At 37.8% G+C, this 20221-nt stretch overlaps 1 protein-coding gene and 1 pseudogene across 1 annotated transcript in view; one reads left to right on the top strand and one right to left on the bottom strand.

The window, feature by feature from the left end:
* The window catches only part of PPM1L (protein phosphatase, Mg2+/Mn2+ dependent 1L), a 337101-nt gene that overhangs the window by 158520 nt on the left and 158360 nt on the right, over window positions 1–20221 (top strand). The window lies entirely within an intron of this gene.
* LOC111765084 (small nucleolar RNA SNORA26) lies at window positions 19–113 on the bottom strand (annotated as a pseudogene).

Consider the following 20221-nt stretch of genomic DNA (forward strand, 5'->3'; position numbering starts at 1 on the left):
TTATTTATTTTCTTCTCAGCCGTTAACTCCAGATGGGATCTAAAGAGGAGTTTTGTAATCTCCTCTCTCATTTTTATGGAGACTTACTTTACCCTTCTGTGTTAGAAGAACACAGATGTTTTAAAATTTATCTCTTTCCTGGTGCTTTTTATACTAGTTCCTGCAAACTAGTAGAAAGAACTAAGAATAGTCAATCAATTTATATTTAGGAATTTAGCATAAAATTTTTATAAAATCATCTGTATATTTTTCTTCTTCTCTCTTAAGTTTATATTTTTATTTGCTATGCTATTCTTCATTTCTCTTTATTGGTAATATGGTGTTTTCCCTCTAGGGTGTGTATTATATTTAATTGCTGAAACTCAGTGTTTTCATGAAGTTATGTTTATGTTTCATCATAGACTATCTTGACAAATTACTTTCCAAATATTGTCACTGTATTCAATGAAAGGACTATTTAAAAAAGTGTGATAGAGTTAAGGGAAATTAAAACAGAATTGGGAAGTAATCCTGGAAGAGCAACAGTAGGAAGTTGTTATCACCCTAGGCCTGATGGGACAACGTGAGTGACACTGTTTCTGGATACCAACAAGAGTTGAAGATAAAAGAGCAGAAGTGCCTCACAGGAGCAGGAACACAGCCTCTGCCAGCCTGTGACCTGGCAGAGATGAAGCCAAGGAGATAAGTGTTTCAATTTTACTCTTCTACCCTCTGTTCTTCCACCTTTCATTAACCAAACTCAGCCAGAAGTCAGAAGACAAGAGAGTTGATGCAGTCCAGATAGATTAACCTCTTGGAACATAGCACAGTTAGAGAAGTGTGGAGACTGAATCTGGAGGGGCAAAAGGAGAATATTCTGCAAAGAAAGAAACGCCTTTTTTATTTCTTTGTATTATCCTTGTTTGGAATATGAACTCAATTGAATGTACCCCCTGTCTAACTTTTAAATTCTTAAGCTTTTGCTAGTCTTTCTATTTGAATAACTCCATAATGGTTATGATCAAGGTTTCAAAAAACTTGGCCTTAGGATTTCTTTTTTAAGTTTTAAGTTGGACTATGTTTATATTACATTCTATTTATGATCAAAGTGAAATGGTCTTGAAGTTGTTTTTAGTGTAGATATTTGACCTTAAAATGACTTAGAAAGAAGAATTATGGGTCCTTGTTATATTTAGAACAATAAGAACTACATTGCCATGTTGTTCACACAAACAATTTTTGTTGGATGGTTTATCAGTTTCCTTTGCACCCTATTTTTTAAACACTCATCAACTTGGGGGAAAAATCTGCTGGACAGAAGTTAAGACAATATGTAATCTACTTATTATTAGTTTCTTTTTAAAAAAGTAGTCTTATGTTTAGAAATGGTAATTTTAACATAGAAGCAAAGAAGACTGTTGAAATTTATTCACCAAATATTTATGGGGGCCTATCTACTTCATGTGAATGCATGGAGATAAATGGTGTGGAGATATGATAGTTCCCAAGATAGAGTCTTTGCTCTTAAGCATTCACCATCAACTAGGGAAGAAAACACACAAATACCCAACTGTAATGGTAAGCAGAGTCCCATAAATAATCTTTTAGGGATACAGGCAATAGTACGGGAATTCAGAGAGTGAACACAGAGGTTCTAGTGTTTCAGTTGAGCCTTGAATGGTGTATAGGAGAAGGGAACTCATTTTGAGCTTAAGGAGTAACATTAATAAGTCAGTTGAATAAAAATACAAATGTATGAAGGTGGGGATAAGACTCTTTAAAGAAAGAACCTTAGAGCAAGCAATGGTGAGTGTGAAGGGTACTCAGAAACATGTGGTTGGGGAGTGGCTGTAACTCAAGTGGTTGAGTCTTGCTTCCCACATACAAGGTCCCAGGTTCCATCCCCAGTACTTCCTAAGAAAAAAAAAAAAAACAAAAAAACATGTGGTAGAAGTTGAGGCCAGCAGTAGAGAATAGGGCTAGATTGTCAAGGCCTATTGCTTTGCTTTCTACATAGCCTCTAAGGATTTTTTTTTTTTTCCAAAGAGGAAATAAATAGTGGTGAAAATGGGAGATTAACTGAAGATGTAAGAGAATGGTACAGAGAGACTATTGGTAATAGTGTTGAGGGGATCAGGAGGGATTTGCATGAAGGCCATGGGAATGAAATGGAGACCAGATATGAGACATCATAGATGCTGAAAATAGATATGGGGGCTTATTGATTTTTATTTGGGGTGATTGTAAAAGGCAGTAGAGGAGAAAGTGCTGGCTCTGCAAGGAAGTTAACAAATTCAATTTTAGACTTGTTGAGTTTGAGGTATTAGAGCAGTGGCCTAATATAGATGTTAATTAGAAATTTTAGTGTGGAGCTCAGGAGTTGTATGAGCTCAGCATAGAAATCTTTTTAATTTTTAAAATTTTTTAAATATTTAGACTTATTTATTTCTCTCCCCTTCCCTCTTTCCCCCCACCATTGTCTGCTCTCTGTGTCCATTTGCTGTGTATACTTCTATGTCTGCTTGCATTGTCAGGTGGCACTGGGAAACTGCATCTCTTTTTTTTTTGTTGTGTCATCTTGCTGCTTCAGCTCTCTGTGTGTGTGGTGCCATTCCTGGGCAGGCTGTGCTTTTCTCACGCGGGGTGGCTCTCCTTCTGGGGTGCACTCCTTGCGCATGGGGCACCCCTACACAGGTCACCCCTGCACGGCATGGCACTCCTTGCATGCGGCAGCATGGCGCGGGGACCAGCTTACCACACGGGTCAGGAGGCCCTGGCTGTCGAACTCTGGACCCTCCATATAGTAGACTGCCGCTCTATCAGTTGTGCCACATCCACTTCCCCAGCATAGACATCTGGGAACACCAGCCTGAAGGTAATTTTTAAAGCACATGAGAATAAATATGCCCTCTCCTAAAGAAGGAGTTCAGAGTGAAAAAAGGGCCAAAGAGGAAACCATTTAACAAGAACTTGGACAAAAGGCCATTAAGACTACTGAGAAGGGAGTGATGAAAGAGGTAGGAGGAAAATCAGGGGACAGCAGATGTCATAGAAGCAAAAGGGAGGAAGAGTTTTCAGGAGGAGAAGTCAACAGTGTGACATTGAGTTATGTTTATAATAACTTGCTAGCCCCAAAGGCTCTAAATTTTGCCGACATGGGTTGGTTGAGGGATCCTCAGCATTCACAGGAGTAATTCTGGGTCTCTAGAAAACATGAAGGGTGAGCCCTGTAGCTGAGCTCTTGTTCTGGCCTAGTTTATACTACTTAGTCGTGGGAGGAAGAAAGGGTGTGGTTGAAGAATCCTTTTCTTGTCATATTTCTTGTCGTGTCATTTCATGTCCTGTCAAATCTTGTCAATATTAACTCATTTCCTTCATTTAGTGAAAAGAAGAGCATGAATGCTCCCTTAAAACATTGTACATACAGGAAGAATGTATTAAGGTTCTCTAGGGAAACAGAATCAACAAGAGATCTCTGTCAGTAGTATATGATTTTATAAGAGTCCCTCACGTGATTGTGGGGATGCACAAGTCCGGTTCTGCAGGCAGGCTGCAACCAGGGGCTCCGTTGAAAGTCCAGTGAAGGTTCTTGACAAGTTCTGGGAAATGTTGGTTGTCCAAAGACGAGCTAGGAAATTCTCATTCAGTGCTGGAATCACTTCCCCTTTTAAGGTATTGAACTGATTGGATAAAGCATCACTCATTTCTGATGGCAGTCTCCCTGATTGATGTAATTGTAATTAGCTATTTATGATTTACCACTGCAGTAAGGTCAATTGTGAATAAAGTCCATAAATGCCCTTGTATTGCAGTTAGTCCAGTGCTTGCTTGACCAAACAACTGGGCACAATTACCTGGCCGAGTTAACACAATAGCCTAACCATGACAAAGAACAATAATGCTTTCAATGTGGATTCTGAATCTTGAAATTTAATCAAAACTTGAAGCTAAATTTTTGAATTTAATTCCGTGGCTTTTCTTATTTAAGTCAGTTTTCTTTGTATGTATATGTCTTTAAAAGTTTTATTAATGATCACATAAGCTAAATGAGCTCCTATGAAACTCATATGAAGTTTCTTTTGGGTTTTGTACTCTTTTTTTTTTTTCAGGAAAATTTGAAATGACTATTTTTTTAATGTTGCATCTTGGTTGCAGGCAACAGCAAGTAACCAAGAAGACATGCTTCATTATAAGCTGTTCCTTTCAGAACTCAAAGACTTTTCTTGAACTTGGGCATTTAGTAACTGAAATTTGAACTTAGCCTACTCTGTTAATTATGTCAACAATTGGGTGGGCTTTTTTGTTTTATTTTTTTAAAGGAAATACTGGGAATTGAACCTGGGCCCTGGTACATAGGAAGCAGACACTCAACCACTTAGCTATACCTACTCCCAATTTGTTTTTTTTATACCCATTTTGAAGGTTAATGAGCTTGACCTAACAGGGAAGATTAGTATCCAAGCCTCTGGAATGAGGAATCAAATTAGTCATGTATGATAATCATCAATAGCTGCATGCACAAATAGGACTTTTCTACCACAGCTGTACTGTTCTGATACTGATAGTCCCATCACTTGCATCTCTGGTAGGTCTGGCATAATATCAGTGAGAGATATGATTAAAGATTAGTCTCGCTGAGTGTGTTCTTGGTAGAAGTATACGTCACTCTCTGAGTGGAGAGATTTAGAGTAAAGTTGTTAAGTATGTGTCTCTAATGGAGAGACTAAGGAGTGGCCAGGCAGACCCCAAACCTCAACCACAGTCATTTAGAACTGCCATAGATTTGACAGAGCACTTTGCTTGTGGGCCTTCCATTCAAATGCACATTTCTTTATTGCTTCTGGACAGTGACCCCAAAGCCCCTTGTGGAATCCCTAGCTCTGCTGGGCTGGCCTCAACCACGTGTGAGTGGTGACTCCTTTTACCCCAGTGATCTATGACTTAGACTAACAAAAGGCTGTCTAGGCCCCTTTCACTACTTCTAATTTTTGTCCTGAGTTACTGTCAACCCTAAGGTATGGGAAAGACAAACTGAAGAGGAGAAAGAAAGAGTGCTCTAGCATAGATTTGCTCTCTTTGAGCAATTCCATTTCTCCTGCCTCTACTTTTTATAGCTTAGAAAGTAATCCTTTTTATTTGACAGTATTACATCTTCAAAGGAATTCCACTTATATTTATACCTTTAATCCTGTCCATTAGTCACGATGAAGAAACTAAGGCACTCTTAGGCTGACACATATGCCCAAGGTCAGTTCTCTTTATACTACCATGGAGTTGCCTTCTGTTAATAGGATTCTGTATTAGGAGAGCCAACCCTTCAAAGTAGGGAAAAAGATACAAGGAGGCAGGTGCCTGTGGGATTCTGAAGACACTCCCTTTCTTCTAAGAAAGTGGGAAATTCCACAAATTCTAGCAACTGATTTCTCTGAGTCTTCTATTATAATACAAATATCCAAGCAGTAGGGTCATTTGCTTAAGTTGAAGTGTGTCTAGAAATTGGTGAAGAAGTGGTAATTATAGCAGACTGGTTGATAGGTTGATATACTGATCCATTTGACAGTTATTAAGAAATTGTGAAGCGCAGGGCACTGCCCTAGGTACTGTGAGGTATAAAATGCCAAATGGTAAATCATCCCTTCCCCAAAGATTTTACAGTTTAGTATGAGTTCCTCCAGTGAGGAGAGGCGGGAATTTTGGAAACAGATTGGCTGTGGAAAGTGAAAAATAGTGACGTAAATAACCTTAGGTTTCCTCTCATGAAAGTTTGATTTGATAACTACTTTGATATACTGATTTGGTGGCACTGCAGGCTGTAATGGGGCAATTGAATGTGAAGCACAACCTCAGAGGATAGAAAAGATGTTGTTCTGTGGATAAAGTCCATGCAGATGTATTTGAATTTTCAGAAAGTCTGACTAAAGTAATTTTTTTTTCAGTTTTTTTTTTAACATGAAGCTGATTTTTTAAATCAACTTTATTGAGGTATAATTTACCTACAATAAAATATGGGTATATTTCAGCAAGTTTTGATAAATTTATGTAGCTATGTTTCCAGTTTTTGGCTCCCATGAATAAGCTGCTATGAACATTTATGTACAAATCTTCATGTAGAAATACATTTTCGTTTTTCTTCTTGGGTGAATATCTTTGGATTGAAATTCCTCGGTCATTGTGTTTAAGTGTATGCTTACCTTTTATAAGAAACTGCCAAACTGTTTTCCAAAATGGTTATACCATTTGTCATTCTCACTTGCAGTGTTCAAGTTTCTCCACACCTTTGCCAACACACGGGTATGGTCAGTCTTTTTAAAATTTAACCATTCTGATAGTTACGTAGTGGTATGTCATTTTGGTTTTAATGTGTAATTTCCTGATGACTAATGATGTATTTGTTGGCCATTCATCTGACTTCTTTGTGAAGTATTTGTTCAAATCTTTCACCATTTAAAAAAATTGTGTTGTTTGCCTTATTGGGTTGTAAGAATAATTTATAGACTCTGGTTACAAGTTAACTTTTGACTGCGAGAATTTATTGAAAATTTTGCCAAGGTAGTGGTTTCAATGCACAGTTGAAATAAATATAATGGTGTATAAATGTTCTTAACCGTTTTTGTTCCATGGACCCCTTTGCCAGTCAGGTGAAAACCGTGGACCCCTTACTAAGTCCACACTACGCTGTGTATTATTTAATAAATATATCACACCCACACAAACATATCCCTAAGGGATAATGTTTTTTTGAATTTTCAGTTCACGCTCATGGACCCTGTGAAATCTGGTTAAGAACCCCTGGTCTAAATGCTGAAACATAACATCTTCTGTGAAATAGTTCATCTGAGTAAAGTCGAAAAACAAATTTTAAAATGTTCTTTTTTGTCATCTTCAACTTTCATGATCTCAGATTTCAACCAAGATACCTGCCTACATATCACTCTTTTCAGAATACTCTGCAATCCACTTTTTTTCCTTTTTAAAAAATATGTATGTTTTAGACAGTTGCCAGTTGAATGTCAGTTTTATATTCCAATTTTACTCTCGCAGCCCCTTTGAGAAACTTACCTTCTAACTTCGTTACTGCTTCTTGCTCCCTATGCTTGCTCCATTCCTAGGTATCAGAAAGGCATTAGGGCTGAGCATATGCATGACTAAGACTATGGCACTTGTTAGTGGAGTCAGGCCCTCCAAAGAGAGCCTGACCACTACCAGTTTAAAAGTGACTTAAAAACATACAGTACCAAACCCTTTTCAGCTAATGACTTCAATTTTTAAGTTATCCGAACAATTGCTTGTCAAATATATGTTGTGTTGCTGGGAGGGAACCCTTGCCAAAAAAAGGATTTCCAGAAGACAAAAACAATTGGCCTGCAGGGACCTTTCATGAAAATAGAACAATGAAATGTATCCTACAGAAGAGCAGATAAGCAACACCTGGTAATAAACCAGTTTTAGTCCACTAGAGGTAGCATGTCAGAAAGGACATCTACACCATACTAATCAATGTATATCTGCTCCCCGCTCTATAAGAGCACGTCTATGTAACATGCCAATCAGAATATTTCCTCACTTGTTTTTGTGTTCGCACTGTATATGCTTACCTTTCCACTTGCTCCGAAACTCAGATTTGTGAATTTGTTGCCCAAATAAACTTTAACAAGATTTTTAAAATGCTGTTTATCTTTGACAGTTCTAAGCTAACCTTCATGGGGGAAAACACTACTCTCATGAGCTTACAGAACAAGTGCTGAGGAGAAGAAAGGGAATTGTGATTCTGAATGCTTCTAATGCCATTCTTTTCTGGTGTTCCATAACTGCATATAATTCATCTTCTGCTCTCATTGGCTTCAAGACTCACATGACAATTATTTTTTTCGGTGACATCTTGTAGGCATTATTCAAGTGAATTAGTGGGACAAATTTGTTCTCACAGTCCCACTGTTGATTAAGGGTGGTAAAAGTCCCAATTATTAGCCTTATGAATAGTTCCTTCAAGCTAATTGTGTAGATTCATCTGAACTTACATTTGTTATATAAACTACAGAGTGACAGACCAGTGAAAGAGTTTGTACTTATTGAAATTGTTGTCCTGTTTAGAACTTTTACCTTGAATATAATCAAATGGACGGTAAGCAAAGTGGATTTTTGGATGAGTAAACAGATATAAGGTCCATTCTTCATATGTCATATGTTTTATTCAGAGCAGAATTCCTCCAGCCCTACTGAGAGCTTATGTACTCTTATATTAGACATAATTTTTATGAACTTGGTTATCTGATTTCTGTGTCTGCACCTATTAAAAGCAAAAAGGGGAAGTGTAGAAAGGAACTCCCATATGTACACATATTGACAGCAGATCAGAGGAAGAGACCATGATATAAAAAAAGGTCATTTCAAAGAAAAGGTCAATTTGGGACCACTAATTTTAGGTGTAGCAAATCTCAGTGGACCCTGAGATCATCCTTGTTATAAGTCATACAAACAACTGTGATGGTCTTGAATTATAATGATAATATTAAATTATGATTAGTGTTTTCTTTTTGTTCCTGTTTATAATAAAATTCTAGGTGGGTTTCAAAGCAAAAAAATTAAAGTAAAATTTGTTAGGTATTAAGATTTAAGGCCTTGACCATCTGGAAAACTCTCTCTTCCCTGGTTTGATGCCTCCACACCTTCTCTGATAATTCAACATGCCCACCCTTACTCCTCACCCTCCAAAAACACCTGCCTATGGCATTTCCTCTGGGAAAAGCTGGTCTTTTTGCCCATTCTTTGAGCATCATTTGCTTGTACTCTCATGGACACACAACCCTGTTGGTAATTGCCTATTTACTTGCTCATCTTCCCCACCAGACAAAAGCTATTTGATGGCAGGAGCCCTCTCTCATATGTATCTTTTTTTTTTGGTATTTATTTATTTAATGTTACATTTAAAAAACATGAGGTCCCCATATACCCCGCCACACACACTCCTCCCGTAACAGCAACCTCCTCCATCATCATGGGACATTCATTGCACTTGGTGAATACATCTCTGCTCACTGCTGCACCACATGGTCAGTGGTCCACATTATAGTTACACTCTCCCCCAGTCCACCCAGTGGGCCATGGGAGGACCTACAATGTCCAGTAACTGTCCCTGCAGTACCACCCAGGACAACTCCAAGTCCTGAAAATGCCCCCACATCACATCTCTTTTTCCCACTCCCCACCCTCAGCAGCTATGGCCACTTTCTCCATCTCAATGCTACATTTACTTCCATTACTAAACACAATAGTTCCTGAATAGAATATCAGTAAGTCCATTCTCATCCATACTCTATTCCTCCATTCTGTGGACCCTGGGATGGTTATATCCATTCCACCTCTCTATTGAGAGGGTGCTTAAATTCCACTTGGATGATGGATGCAGTTCTCCTATTTGCAGTTATAGGCACTCTTGGCTCCCTGGTGTGGTGGTTTACCTTCTTCACCTCCCTGTTAGCTGGCTGGGGTAAGTCCAATAAACTAGAGGGTAGGAGTTGCAAGTCTGTTGAGGCTCAGGGCCTGGCTATCACATGGACAGTCCAGAGATTCAGGTCCCCTGAGTATACACTAAACCCCAGCGCCAACCACAGGTCTGGTGAAAGTGACAGGAGAGGCTTGTGAACAAAGATCACATCTGAGCCCAACTTCATCACACTCAGGAACACAAACTCCAAAGTAGGGCCAACTGACATGGCACTAAAGTCCATCTGCCATGACCACAGAACCTGTGGGTCTCTGTCGCCCTCAGAAGAACCAGTACCTGGGGTTGTATCTACGTTAGCTGTCTCTGGAACTCTTCTGAGGTATGTGTAAGGTCAACCCCTCTGATGACCTCCCGGCTCTTTTTTGAAAACTCATAGCCATATAAACTCATTTGTCCTTTCCATTTCTCCCTTTTATTCAAGGTCAAAAAACATTTTTAACTCCTGATATTACATGTAGGCTGAGATATTTTGCTGGTCTGAGCTGACCCTTTTATTCAAGGTTGTTCTTCAGCCACATCATCAGCTAGTACTCGGTAGTAATCCCTCGGTTCCAGGGAGGCTCATCCCTGGGAGTCATGTCCCATGCTGGGGGGAAGGCAATGCATTTACATGCTGAGTTTGGCTTTCTCATATGCTTTTGTATATCCCTAGCAGTTAGTACAGTCGTAACTGGCAAATAGTAGATGCTTAATATTTCTTGAATAAATGAATGTCAGAATAAATAATGAGTGAATCCAGAGTAACTTATGGGTAACCAAAGCTTGTCTGTACCATACCTTGGAAAAGGAGCATGCTCAAGTCTTTTGAAAATTCATGCATTAATCTGTTTGTAAATTTCTGTTTCAAAGCTTCACGGTGGTATCTGTAAGATGTGAAAAAAACCTGAATTAAATGTAGAGCTATGCATAAATATTCTAATATAATAGGTAGAAAAGTTATGGATTAAATGTATCTTTAAGAATTTTTGTTTGATAGAAAAATATCCACAACAAGTTGCAAAATTGGGAATATTATATTACTATAATTTTTATAATTATTTTTGGAAAATAATAGTTTAAGAACTGTGAATAAGTCAACATTGACCCGGCTGAAAGAGAACAATAAGAAAGGTTATTTCCACAGATCTGGTAACTGATAAAATAATGTTGTCTTAAATACTTGACACCAGGCAAGAGATAAAGCTTGTTTCTGACCAGTTTGCTAATGATCAAAAATTGGATGGTGGTACATAACATTAGGTTATGGCATTAAATTTCAAAAAGCCATGTTTAAGTCATTAGAGTTGGAAGTACAATAATACATACAAATGAAGAAGAGACCAGATTTTAAAGTACAGTACCTGGAATGAAGCAGAGATTAAAGAGAAGGATTATCGAACACCGGGATGGTTAATCAAAACAATTGTGAAATTTTCTCGTACTAGAACAATGACTTTGAAATTCCTTTTATTTTATGAGTGAGAATCATAACTATTAATGCTATTTATTTTTAGAATAAAATTGGTAAAACCCACTAAATATAGGAAGAGCCCAGTTAGACTAGGTGTTTTTCAGGTCCAGTTCTGTCAGTCCTTTGATTCAGCAGGCTGACTGCCCTAGAAGCTTTTTTCTGAGAGTTTTTGTTGTTTTTTTTTATATTTCTCCCTCCATCTTACCTCAATGTCAGCCATGTTCTGGCTTTTCACTTATTTGAGATCATAGTTGGCCCACTTAAAAACTGGGCTTTCTTCCAAAATAGGATATGTGGTTTTAGCTACTTTGACAGTGTTGTCTTAAGTTTTTTTTTTTAATAGCCAAGATAATTATGCCTGGGCCTCCTTCCACCTTTGTGCCCCCTTATATACTCAGGAATAGAGGGAGGTACTTGGAAAGAGAGAAGATGTCTCTTGCACATTCTACTTGCTAATCAAAATCTAAAAGTTTAATCATTTGTTTTTAGGCTGAGGAATAATATCTTTCTGTCAAAAATAGCATCAAAATATCATAGAATGCTTTTTTCTTTTTTGTATTAGGAAGTTAATAAGCGAGTACCTGGTGTGCATGGAAACTTGGGCTCAGGAAAACATTACTTATCTTTAGTTTTATCGCACAAATTAAATAGATTTCGAGCCTGTCCTGCTATGGCTAGTGAGGAATCTGAGGTAGTCGTTATTGGGGTTCTCCTCTATTGCTTCCCCTTCACCATTGTCCTGGCTTCCCAGGGCTTAAATGGTCCTGGGAACATGGGGAGAAGCCTGGTTTTGAGCAGTGCCATGTCACCATGACTGACTCTGTCTACTTTGCCAAGGCTGAAAGGGCACTCCACTGTGGGAAACTGCTGCTGGGGGTGGGAGGGCTCTCAGAGATGCCCTCCTGTTGTCCTTGTCTCTGCCGGTGGGCTCCTTGGTATGAGCTGAGGACAGCATGCTCTGGAGGAGCTGGCCAATGTCTTCACCCATCTCTGGACACCCCTTTCAGAGGTCTGCTTTCTCAGGGAGCTCTATGAGAATAAGGGCCCAGCCCCCAGACTCAAAGGACCATACCATCCCCAACCTGTATACCTCCCCACTTCTACCTTCCTTGGCTCCCTGTATCTCAACCTTGGAAGGGCCTTTCTTGACTGTTTCTTTCACAGTAGGGTTTAATGGCCCATTTGGAAGCTCTAAATGGATAAAACCCTAGGACCACAAAAGCCTGTTTATTTCTCCTTCAGTTAAGAAGGGCTTAGTTTTTAGGCATGCAATAAAGGGTCTCTTACCCCAGAAGATGGCCTGCATACTTCCTTGAGGCAGTTGAAACCCAGAAATTACATTTAGTTTTCACGTCCTACCATATTCAGTTCTCTGTCTCTTGCCTATTTGCAAGATTATTTGTAAGGCTGTCAGCATACATTACAGTTTACAGATTGGGTCCTATACATCTTGCAAGTATGAGGCTGCCACACAGTCTTAAACAACAGACTTCTCTCTTCTCTCTCTCTCTCACTCTCTCTCTCACACACACACTTTAAAGACCTGAGGATATTTATTTTAGACAGTCCCTTTTAGCAGTTGAAGTGTGATAGAGAATCTTTATCTCAAAATGCTATTGTTATATAGATTTTACCATTACCAAAATTTCTTCATACCCTAGAAACTGACTATAATATGATCCAGTTGTAGTGTGGAATTTAGCATATACAGGTATGCCTTGGCAGTTAAAGATACGGTTACTGGAAAGTCCTCATTATTTGATGAACTTTTAAAGCTCAGCTTCCAACTCTCATTTCTTCTTTTTTATTTATAATTTGGACAATTTTTAATAATAATTTTAAGGGGCCTTTGAATAATGTTAGGTCCCATTTTCAAATTTGATTAAACATTTAACACATTGATCACAGTAGATATCACAATAAAGCTTAACCATAAAGAGTTTGGCCAACTCCCCTTGAAACCAGCCAGGAAATTGGAATAAGTCACACATTACAGAAACCAGCTAGGTTTATACTTCCCTAATTTCCACTTGAAGATATTTTCTGCATGAATATTTTATTCTGAAAGAGCTTGATGAAAACCATGTTTTATTTCCTGATACTTAAGAAAAGGCTTTCAAAGTTATTATTCTAGTCTTATCAGGATGACTTAGAAAGTGTGGCCTTCCTTATTTTGGCAAATTTTAGGTTATTGAATAGTATATGCAAACTGGTTTTTTAAAAAATAGATTCAACTCACTGGCAACACTTGGGAAATAACTTTATTCTTTTCTCACACTGCTCTCAAATCACATCACCTCAAAGAATATCAAAGTGGGTCCTAGAACATTAAATTGAAAAATAGTTAACCATAAGAAATATATCCGTTCCTTCTTCAGTCATCCCTTACTTTTAATTTAATACTGAAGCTGGCTTGGGAATTCGTACAGTGTTAGGATGCTACCATGTATTTGATATGCCTCAAGAGTGATTAAACAAAGCATATCGTGCATTTGAGGCTTTGGGAGTGATGAAGGCTTGGAACAGTACCCTCCCTGGGCCCTGGGATCCCTGACACCTTTACAAGATGATTTTTTTTCTTCTCAGGGAGAGCAGTAGGAATCAACATACTCTTTTATCTTCTGTTCTTAGATAAATTGTATCAGAAGATGAGCCACTTAATCAAAGAGGGTAGAAATTTGTCTGCAAACGTCCTGTTAAATGTCCTCTTCATGGAGAATTTATTCATTTGTTTCTATTTTTTTTTTACAAAAGAGGTAAACTTTACTCTCTTTACCAAGTAATGAAAGAGATATGATTGGTTGCCACCATTGACCCACGATTTTTGCCCTATGGAAAATAAATACCCTCTCTGAAATAGTCAATTAGTTGCTCTCCTAGAGCTTGGCTATATGGGCTATGAGCAAAACCTAGCCATACTAGCTTGAAGCCTAGAAATTTTTATGTACTGAAGAATCCCATCTTCTGCAGAGGGTTAGAAGCAGCCTAGGTAATAGCTAAATAGTGTATTTGATAGAGACATTGATAATTTTTGGCTGCTCTTTGTCTCTTCATATTCTGAGATTTTCTGTTAAAAGAACCAAAGGAAGATACAGCCCAGAGAGGAAATCGTCCCTAATTTTGGCAGACTGTATAATAAAGAGTGAGAGAATCAAGTCTAGCCAGCCAATTACAGCCTGGCAATGAACAGGGCAACCTCCAGATATGGAAGTCAGCCCCTCACTCCCATTGTTCTCTAGAAAATAGTGTAATAATAGTTTATTATTATTTAATAAGAAGAAAATAATTTAAGCTTAAATGTGAGAAAAATGTAACATCCTCCATATAGTTGGTGCTTGGTTAACATTTGCTGCTTCAAGGTTTCCTAGAGGTATTGGTACATGCCTCCTCAATCTAAGTGTGATATATAGCACCTCATGACCTATCACAAAGAAATAACTCCAGAGCAGAGGGAGCAGTTGTATAACTTCTCCATATTGAAAAGAGATAGGTTGGCTATGACACTTTTGCAATGTGAACCTAAAATTACAAACTAAATTCTGACTTAGATTTAATGATAGAAAATAATTCACTTTTAGATCTCCTTTTAGATATGTTATCCTTCTGTCAGCTCTTTATTGACATGTACCTTCATTGTAAAAGTGCTGGAGGTTCATTTTTACCTAGCTGAGCAAAAACATGTAAAATGATTATTCTCTCCTATTTGTTTAAAATTTCCTTTAAGAGTAAGCTGCATCTATCCGAACAAACTCAACTTGTAAAAATCGGAAATTCAGGAAGCCATTCCTAATTGTTGAAACCTGCTCTTAGAATTCTATATGGAAGCTACATGTTTTTCTCAAACAGCAATCATGACCATTTGCAACAAGCTACTGCTCTGCAAATCTGATTTACCAGTTCACTAAAACTTTTATTTATAAGTGTCACATTTGCTTACATAAAATTGAACTTCTTCCAATTTATACTGCCAGTGAGACTTAGAAGTAGGAATCATTAAACTTTCCAGTGTTTTAAACGTTTTATTTCGTATTTTATGTTACAGAACACCAAGAAGGAAATATAGTTTTACTTGAAGTTAGTCATTTTGGTGATCCAAACAACAGTTCAGTTGAGTTGGGTATATTGTTCTAATTTGATCATTATTAATAAAATCTGTGGTCTTGAATTTTTATAGCAGTTTAGTTATACAGTGAGTCCTTGTATTCTCAAGAGGCTGTTTGTTTTGCTGTCAGTTAGTTGACCATTACTGGAAGTAGAATGTCAAAACTCTTTTAGTTCATCATCTTGGTAAGTCCTCACATCTGTACTGTTCATAATAAGGATATTTACTTCTAACCTGTTTTTAGAGAACCTTAAGTATGTTTATTCATACCTATTATCTCATGTAGTTCCCTCAAATGAAATTGTTGATATAAGTAAAGCACATATTTTGAAGGAGGAATTAAGTCTAGAGAATGGTTCAGGATTAAAGCGCTAGTTAGGAGCAGGGCCAGACAGAAAAGACAGAGGACATAAACCCCTCCTTCTAGTTGTACACATTTCACTACCATGGGGTGCTAGTATTCTTTAAAGGACTGTCTTGAAAGGACTGATAGTGGTAGGTGATTGAGCCTCCTCTGGCTGTAAGGCAAACTAGTCTCACAGACAAAAACTTCTAGATTAAAACTGTAGCATCAAAGAATACTGTTTGATAGCAAATGTAAAGACAGAGGTGAGGAAACAGGATGAAAGAGATGTAACTTATATTCAGGGAAAGCCTCTGTCTAGGAACTTTGAGACAAGCGTCCTGACTGAGGGGCTTCTTCACTGACCTACTGTAGCTGCAGCCAGATACGTGGGCTCTGTGTCTACCTACCCCTTTGCTCTCTTCCTGTGGATTCCTTTCTCCTGCTGATTCATAGCATATCATCACCCTTTTTGAAGGGCTACGGCACCTCCTTCCCTTTTACAATTTCTGACCCTTAATAGATTGCACATGCATTTTGTTGTTTATTATTCTAGAATTTGGAGACAGAAGTACAAAGATCATCTAACCAAGCCCTTTGTTCAAATGTGAGTGGAATGAGGAGACTGCCTTGTTTGAGACAAAGCAGCTAATAATAAGCGGTAAGCCTGGAACCAGAATGCCTTCTTCACGTCTCTTTCAACTATATGATAGTTCTCTAATAGTTTCATTCTGATAAGCCTCACTGCACACCAGGAATTAAAGGACAACTTAAGTCCTTTAAGCAAGAAATTTGAGAACAAGGACTGCCTACATTTCCTCATAACAACTACATAGTACTGAATACATTGGAAGATCACAAAAATACATGTTGAATTGACTATCAAGCAAAAGAATTCTGCTACCTGGGTTGGCTATGGCTCCCTCCAATCAAGTAGGGGAAGTCGACCTCTTCAATCTGAGAAATCCCTTTTCTGTGTTCCGCTATGAGTATGCTGTGGGCAGTGGTAGCTGTGGGTAGTGGGTACAAAATCACTGTACTAGTATAGTGTCACAGGACTGCATACTGACCCTTGAGAAATGGTCATTCGTGACAATGTTCTCCTGAAGCCCTCCTGATTTGCTTGAAATATTGGATGTATAGAGCATGTATTAATAAATAGAAGGACTTCTTTAAGAGGCAAGGCATTCATAGGATGCCTCACAGCAAGTGTTATTCTGTTTTGCACATGAATTAAGAGAGCCAGAACTATTAGGTTTCCTACCTAAGGCTAATGGGTTGATATCAAGCAAATACATACTCCAAAGGATGATGGTACAGGAGGCCTTTTTCTATATCTTCACCTTTGCCAGATGCATATACAAGGAACATCCCATACCTGAAAGCTAAGACAGAAAGCCCAAACTGTACCACTTTAATACATTCACACGTGGAGTATCAGCAAAAGCCCAGAATCAAAGCTGGACTGTTATCTCTGCTAACCAGAAACTCTCTCAAGAAAGTACAGTTAGAAAAGCAAAATAATTTCCAGTTGTGTCTTTGAAGTTGTCTGGTATAATATCATAGGTATTTAATACCTGATGTGGATATTTTTAACATAAGAAGAAATTGTAAAGTGATAACATAGAGGAACTGTTTGAACAGCTACATTTGAGGTCTAAAATATAACCTACATAAAATTTTGTTTTCCTCTTTTACTATGTAGCTGTGTTTGTATTCTGATGCTGACAAATTTTCTTTTTCAGTTGGAGACCTCTACGTGCCTATGATGAAACTGTTTCACATTATGTGATTTCTTTTTTACCATGCCATTTCATGTTGTTTTTACAGGATCTATCATTCCCTCTGTATGTGTGGTAGTGATTAACATGTCTATGAAAGAGCTATTTGACTGTTTCCTCCTATGGCGTGTCAAGTGAAATTGATCATCAAAGACTAGATGTAATTGGTGACTTGGTGTGGTTTTTTGACCCGATTTTTCTTTTTCTTTGTCACGCCATTGATAATGTGGTTCCATGTTTTTATTTGATCTTTGAGCACCTGGATGGGCAATACTGCAAGAGAAGAGTGCCTGGCAAGTAGTAGGTAGAAGGTGCTCAATAAAGATGTTTTGAATAAACTGAATAAATAGAGGAATGAATGACTGAAGAGCATACCACAAAACCAGGAATAACCTGTTTAGTGACCTATTTATTTATTTTTTACATCATTTTATTTATTTCTCTCTCCTTCTCCCCCCGCCCCAGTTGTCTGTTCTCTGTGTCTATTTGCTTCGTATTCTTTGTCCGCTTCTGTTGTTGTCAGCAGCACGGGAATCTGTGTTTCTTTTTTGTTGCGTTGTCTTGTTATGTCAACTCTCTGTTGTGTGACGCCATTCCTGGGCAGGCTGTACTCTCTTTCGCGCTGGGCGGCTCTCCTTATGGGGTGCACTCTTTGTGCGTGGGGCTCCCCTGTGTGGCCGGGCACTCCTTGTGTGCATCAGCATTGGGCCAGCTCCACACGGGTCAAGGAGGCCCCAGGTTTGAACCGCGGACCTCCCATGTGGTAGACGGACGCCCTAACCACTGGGCCAAGTCCGCTTCCCATGTTTAGTGACCTATTTTAGAATCATTGAATGTTAGAGCTAAAGTTGCATTAGAGGATAATAATCTAGTTTCCTGTTGGAAGATAGTAAATGAGTGATCTGTTTGCTCTAGAAAATATTTTTTCCTTTTTCTTCCCAAGTATAAAATCTTGATTTCAAAACTGCACAATGATATTTTTAAAAAGGTGTTTTAGTATGAATGTATATAGTACGCAAAATGGAATATATAGTATGACAATTACTTGCACATATTATATTTAAATAAGCTTTATTTTTTAGAGCAGTTTAAGGTTTACAGAAAACAATTGTACAAAGTCAGAGTTCCTATGTAACCCTCTTCCTGCTCTGCTGTGCACAGTTTCCCTTATTATTAGCATCTCTCACTACTATGGTATATTTGTTTCCTTTGATGAACCAACATCGATACATTAACTAAAGTCCATAGTTTACATTGGGGTACACATTTTGTGTTCTACAGGTCTTTGGGTTTTGGCAAATTCATAATGTCATGGATCCACCATTACAAAATTGTACACCATCGTTTCACTGCCCTAAAAAAGCCCCGTACTGCTCCTCTTCATCCTTTCTTCCCGCCCCCTGCACTCCTTGCAACCACTGATGTTTTTGCTCTCTCTGTAGTTTTTCTTTCCAGAATGTCTTATAGTCAGAATCATACTATGTAGCACTTTCAGACTAACTTCTTCACTTACCAGTATTCATGTAAGATTCCTCTTTGTGAGACTTGATAGCTCATTTGTTACTGCTGAATATTTCATAGTATGGATGTACCACAGTTTGTTTATCCATTCACCTATTGAAGGGCATCTTAATTGCCTCTGATTTTTGGCAATTGTGAATAAAGCTGCTGTAAACATTTGTATGCAGGTTATTTTTGGTAGACATCAGTTTTCAATTACTTTGGGTCAATGATTAGGAGTGCAATTGCTGGATTACATGTAAGCCTATATTTAACTTTGTATGAAACCACCAAACTATTTTCCAAAGTGGCTGCACTTTTTTTTTTAAACAAATCAATTTTACTGATATATATAAAGCATACAATTCATTCAAAGTGTACAGTCAGTGGTATTTGGTGTAATCACATAGTTGTACACTTATCGCTTCAGTCATCATTAAAGCATTTTCATTATTTCAATTATAATAAAAAACAGATAAGAAAATTCTTCACTTTTCAGTCTTTATATATTTCTCCTGACGTACATAGCTGCTCTTTCTGGCTGCACAATTATTTATTTATTTAGGGGTTGTATTGAGATATATTCACATATAATATGATCTATCTAAAGTGTGTAATGCGTGCATTCATCATCACAAAAAATTTTAGAATTACTTCATTACTCCAAAAAGAAATCCCTTAGCATGCCTTCCCTAGTCCTACATAACCACTAATCAAATTTCATCTTTATAAATTGATTTATATTTACATTTTATATAATGGAATCATATAATATGTTACACAATATATTTAATTCCTAGAATGCAGTCATACAATATTTTTCCTTTTGTGTCTGACTTGCTTCACTTAACATAATGTTCTCTAGGTTCATCCGTATTGTCATATATTTTACGACTTCATTTCTTTTTACAGCTGTGTAATATTCCATCATGTGAATATACCACTGTTTATCCATTCATTGGTTGATGGATACCTGGGTTGTTTCCAGCTTTTGGCAATCATGAATAGCGCTGCTTTGAACATCAATGTATGTGCAGATGTCTATTCATGCCACTGCTCTCAGTTCTGGGTATATACCCAGTATTGGTTTTCAGGGTTATGTGGCAAATCTTTACTCGGCTTCTTTAGAAACTGCCAAACAGTCCTCCACAGAGGCTGTACAATTCTGCATTCCCACCAACGTGAATAAATGTTCCTATCTCTCCATATCCTCTCCATCACTTGTAGTTCTCTGTCTTTTTAATAGTGGCCATTCTAATAGGTGTGAAATGGTATCTCATTTTAGTTTTGATTTGCATTTCCCTAATCATGAGAGATGTTGAACCTTTTTTTCCTTTTTTTTTTTTTTTACCATTTGTCTTTCTCCTTTGGGCAAATGTCTATTCAGATATTTTGCCCATTTTAAAAATTGGGTTGTTTGTTTTTTGTTGTTGAGTTGTAGCATTTCATTATATATCATTGATATTAAACACTTATCAGACATGTGATTTCAAAATATTTTTGCCCATTGAGTTGGCTACCTTTTCACCCTTTTGAAAAAGTCCTTTGATATGCAAAAGTG

This window comes from Dasypus novemcinctus, chromosome 4 (assembly GCF_030445035.2).
Source record: "Dasypus novemcinctus isolate mDasNov1 chromosome 4, mDasNov1.1.hap2, whole genome shotgun sequence".
Lineage (NCBI taxonomy): Eukaryota > Metazoa > Chordata > Mammalia > Cingulata > Dasypodidae > Dasypus > Dasypus novemcinctus.